This window comes from Ptychodera flava, chromosome 7, assembly GCF_041260155.1.
Source record: "Ptychodera flava strain L36383 chromosome 7, AS_Pfla_20210202, whole genome shotgun sequence".
NCBI lineage: Eukaryota > Metazoa > Hemichordata > Enteropneusta > Ptychoderidae > Ptychodera > Ptychodera flava.
This window is the reverse complement of record NC_091934.1, coordinates 23,701,442-23,707,441: the sequence shown is the minus strand read 5'-3', so window position 1 is coordinate 23,707,441 and position 6,000 is coordinate 23,701,442.

The window sequence follows — 6,000 nt, the reverse complement described above, 5'->3', positions numbered from 1 at the left end:
ATTTAATAAAGTCATCGGCAGCGGCAAATACGACAGCGCATTCCGAAGGGCCAACCGCAGCGTCGGACGCTCGATCCATAATAGAGACGAAACGTGAAAAAATACTCTGTGTCATCGCAAGTGGTCAAAGTAAGTTATTTTTGGTAAGGAGATTTCAGTTGCTGACGTAGAAAAATGGAGAGATAAAACGGTGGATAAAGCCTTCAAAATGTACGAAGCGAAATACAGTTCTCTTATAAGTGATACCATCACTCAAAGTTTCATAGATCTAGGAGCCCGTGCAATAAGTCAGGTAGTTCCAATCGATGATCGAGATAACTATGCCACTGATCTTAAAAAGGATTTTATTCTAAACAGTGAAATAAAACGATTATCAGGACGGATAGCCTACACATGGGGGCCCGTGATTGCTCTAATTTCCACCGGTTTAATTACGGGTAAACATTTAAATTTTAAAAAAATCGGGTTTAATATAATACCTGAAATAAATGGATTCAACTTCTCAAGCACCGACTCAGCAAACGGAAACGACGACGACCCCCACACCGCAAACGGAAACGACTCCGACACAGCGCAACATAGAGAAAGTGACGTTACCGCCGAAGCATCCAGGGAGAGTTGCTGCGGGCAAGAAATTAGTGGAATGGAACAGGGAAAACAAGTGGAAGAAACGCCAAGCAATGGAGGGGGAGGGAGGGGAGGGGAGTGATGCGGTAGCGAGTCCCTTTCGAGACCCCTGTCGGAACGGTTCCGAGGGGAGGGTACCGCCACAACAGTGTGATAGCTCACGCGATAATAAATGGTATAATAAATGTTATCTTGTTTTAGGAATTGTGGGAGTTTCATTGACTGCATTAGGACTATATTGGGGGCGTGCTCGGCATACCCCTGTCCCCTCCGGAAAGATCCTCCCCAGAAAGCGAAAAAAACAGAGCCCGTAGCGGCTCCCTCCGGAACAGTTCCGACAGGGGTTCCGAGGGGAGGGGAGGGAGAGGGGGGATCCAGCTCCTCTACATTGTATGAGATGGATTAACTCCGTAATTATTTATTTTTTATTTATATACTAGTCAGCAATCATGGATACTAAAACAGTTGTAAACACAATGTACGATGGTATTGTAATCGCAGGACTAGCGATGGGATATCTAATGATCTCCAGCAAATTTCTGAAAATAGAGGTTGGCGATCCAAGTCGACCAAATTTAACTCGCTTGGCAAAATTAGGCGGTGCGACTGCTGCCGCGGTTGCGACAAAAGATCTTCTTGAACAGAAAAATATTATTCCTGCAGAACCTTATACTTTGTAATGGGCACCTTCGGAATATTATTCATCAAAAAAATTATACTTAGTAATATATACAACGTACAACGATGATCATTTGGATTGTAAGCAAAACAGGTGAACCGGTTACTGTTAATTTTACCCTTGCATTGACATATCACAGTTTACGAAGATAAGACTGCTAGAGTGTGGACTATATAATTCATGGCATAACATAACGAGGGCGAATAATGTGCTAAAATATCAAGAAGGAAACGACCCAAAAAATAAGACAACAAAATCAATACGTCCGGGTAACTACAATATTGATACGTTAAACAAGGCAATCGGGTTGAAGCAAAAAATTAATTTTGAAAAACATCTACCGACAAACCACGTTTATCTAACTTTGGCTGAAGATGTTAAAGTTTATTTCAATGCCACAGGTAGCTTTGCCAACGTCGTTGGTTTTTCAGATAAACCTGAGGACAACCCAGTTATAAAAAGTACTATTAGTCCGAAGAGAGTGGATTTCTTAACAGTCACTAAATATATAGTTCATTCAGATGTAGTCGATGTTACTGGAAATTATGTTTCATTTGGTTCGGGTGAATACATACAGGGGAAAGTATCGAACTGTTTACAAATACTTCCCATCCGGGATACGAGAGAAATAAGTGAAAAGGTTACTTACGATTTTAAAAACGGAGCAATTTCTATGCCATTGAGAAAAGGGGGAGATTACATGAATTCAATTCGTATCTGGATAACAGATCAGGATGGAAACATGATCGATTTCAATAACTGGCCAACTAGCTTTTGTATTGAATTATTGTAGACGTTCTGAAGGAGCCCCCTACCGGTGTAACATAAACCATCCCACGACCAATCCTCCAGCAATATAAATCATTTCATATTTCTTTTGTTCTTGACTTGGTTGATAATAATCTGAGAATTGAACTGCTTCGCCTGACGTAGAGTTGGCTTGCGCTTCTTCCAAGATTTCTGCATCTGTATCTCTTAATTCAGCCGCAGCATGTGCATCCTTTGCCCGATTTTCTCTTTCCCAGTCAGCCTGGAGTAATCTCTTCTCTGACCAGACGTTGCGATCATGTTCAAATTTTTCTAATGCTTTATCATGTCGGACCTTTTCTTCAATAAGAGAGTCACCATTCCCAGAAAGCTTTTGTCCGATAATATTTCCTCCTGTGAATGCCGTTGCATTTAATACAGCACCGAGAACTGTCATTCCTATTGCTGAAGCCATGGTTGTGTATATTACAAGGTATTATTTTAATTTTCACTGTATATAGTATAATTATGTCTGATCCAAGTGGCTTCGGTATAGGTACAATTCATGTACAAAATCTTGAGCTTGAAGATTTAAGTGATGTTAAAATTAACAATAATACTAAGATAGCAGGTAATCATAATAAGGATTATGTCTTTCGTTATAAAGACCGCGAGAAACATTTCGTGTTATCGCCAGCGACAGCACAGAAACACATACATTCTGTAGAATTTTCTGAACTTAAAGACGTCGATGAAACTGTAATTGACGCTACAAAGGCTTCAAACGATCCTACTCCTTTTGCTCTGACGTGGGATTCGGTTAGTCAGAAATTCAGACCTTATAATGTACCACGTAACATCTTGGATATCTTGGATAGTGAAATTGCGGGTGGAGTTGCTGAACTGCCAGGAACTCCAAATGTTATTTATTTCGATAGCAATGTTAACAAGTACAAGTTGCTAGATTTTCGTAGTTGGCTTACTCCTACGAATCCATACATTGCACTTCTTGGTATACCGATTCACCTTAAAATTAGTCCTCTTAATACAATAATGAAGGCAGATAATACACTAAGAAGGTGGATAAACGAGGGGGAGAATTATTGCTCGTATACAGCTAGCGGAGTTCCAGTTAGATTATTTTGGGACACAACTTTAAAGAAACTGGGTCTTAAAAGTGTTGGTGATGAGGCAGCTGAATTAACTTTACAGACAGTAAATCAACAGATGACAGATAATATGAAAATACTTCAACATGGTACAGTTCTCATTAGATGTGTAAAGTTAGCTACTGGAGATGAATTTGACGATTTGGTTGGATATTATGCTATGAAAACAGATAACAGAACAACTTGTGATATTATTATAAGTATCGATAAAGATCGCAATGAAATGAGTATTGAATGTTTTGTTGGAGGGAATAGAGTAGAGAATGACTTAGGAACTACATTTGTACGTAGAGATAAAAGAGTGAACACTTTAGATATCAGTACCATTCATCTGAAACGTCTCATATTATTTGAAGTAATGGTCTTCCGTCACATTTTAAGTTCAGAGGAAATTACTAAAATTTTATCTATCGGGTGAACAAGTTCGCACCGATAGGTAGCCCGTTCCGTCTCCGGGGGTTACTGCATATTGGAGCAGTTCTGGGGAATTATTTTTAGTATATATTGATGTTAGGTGCAGTCATAGCTAGCGCTGACTCAGGAACTCCCTCTTTACGCGCATGTGCGTAAGAGGGAGTTCCCTGTGTTAAAAACAAGATGTTTTGTAGGAAAAACAAGATGTTTTTTGTAGAAAAAACAAGATTTATCCAAAGGCCAAATATTTCTTACTACTACCCCTAAGTATTGTATTGTATTGTATTGTATTGTATTGTATCGTATCGTATTGTATTATTGTATTGTATTGTATTGTATTGTATTGTATTGTATTGTATTGTATTGTTACAGTTGTTACAGTTTGTTACAGTATGTATTGTATGTATTGTATTGTATTGTATTGTATTGTATTGTATTGTATTGTATTGTATTGTATTGTATTGTATGGTATTGTATTGTATACTTAATGTTTCACCTGTAGCAGATGCTCTGTCGGAGTCCCGGCAGGGTAATGATGATTATTGCCACCCAACAGTATTGCGAAACACATTAAAATACAAGCAAAAAATAAATGCTTCACGCAAGGGACATAGATAAGTTGCACTTTACAAGTTTGGAATAATTGTAAACCTGCCAACAGTTCCATAAATGCAACCTTAGATGCCCGCGTCTTTGACTCCTGCAACTTTTTTCTGGATCCATCCCTCCTGAGAGCAGTCAATTTCTATAACCTGAAACATACTAAAGATGGCGTCTTTCTATAATTATTCATAAATATTTACGTTCATGTCACTTAAGAAAATACCGTCCGTACCGACTTTTGTCGGATGCCAATAGCGTCTATAGCACACGTAACAGCATTTCATGTCACTTCGGGCGTAGACCCTTTAGAAATTTTGCTCTAGAGACTATGCTTTTGGATACACTATCCATATCCTCTCGAGGGCGTTTCTGCGGGCGGAAGGGGCGACCGACTTTATGGTTTTCAGCGAGTTCAACTTTTGAGAGCGCACTAACCCCTGGGTAGGCGCATGTGCTAGAGAGGTCGCCTCGGACGCCGGCACGATAGAGCAGCCATCAATGAAAAAATGGTTTACTATCTATTTGATACCAAACTAAGGTATAATTGATCTTTGCTACCCATTTACAAATTTCTGCGTTCAGACCACACTTACGACTATGTAGGCCTAGATTAAACGTCCCTTGTCACCACAAAGCACAAGCTTCATATGAATTTGAATTTGTGTTATGTGCCTTTCAAACACGGGACAAGAATTTTAATGTAAAAATGCTTACAATAACCAATTATCAATGTAAAACGTTATTCTGTATAACATAATTAGTTTATTATGAGTTTACTGAAGTGCTTTATATGTACCATAAGACGGCAGACCGACCTTTACGGGTAGATACATATATGAAATTCATAGACACAAACTTATAACGTACATGCCATCGAACGAAAGTTGTTTTGTAAAAGTATAAGCCATGTCGCAGGTAACATGCCATTCACTACGCAACCGAAGAAGATTTACATCAGAGATGGGATACACGCTGCCAGATTACTTGCGTCGTTTCCTGGGGTTGATTTTAGCTGAAACCATATGATCGGATCGAATAAACGGATAATAATCAGTCCGTTGTAATTTAACTTTACCAATAACCGCAAAATAATAGCCTCGGGGTACGTGATGTTTAAGTTTTTGTGCCACAAATGTTACATTTAATCTGTTCTGTTCAATATTACAATTCCTCTTCCTTTGTGATCCTGATTGTGATTTCGTTGTGCCAGTATTTGGTTTAAATGGCATTATATTCAGTCCGTATTATGTGAGCTGTTATGACAGTGTTTATTGTTGGTGGTTTGAGGTCTGCAATTTGAAATTGGTGTGTTTGGATGACTCGGCTTTGCAACATTACAGAAGAGGGCAACATTCCAGATGTGGTATGCCCACAAACTGATTACGTCAAAAATTAGCGGAGTTGTGGAAATGGGTCAAAGGTTACCTTCTAAAAGGGATGATATAAGTTTGGGATTTAAAAGTTTACGAATTGTGGCTTTGAACCCTAGGGAGAAATAATTTAAAAGGTTGGTCACAATTTTGCACGATTTCCACTTTACTCCCACTAGCTTTATCCAACCCGTGTTCTGACATCGTTATGCATGTGTGGAAAGAATAGCTATTATACGAGAAGGGCTAAGTGTTAAGCGCTAGAACAGTTGTCATACAAGAAGAGGTAAGCGTTAAGTGTTAGGACAGTTGTTATACAAGTAGCAGTAAGTGTTAAGTGTTAGGACAGTTGTTATAAAAGTAGGAGTAAGTGTTAAGTGTTAGGACAGTT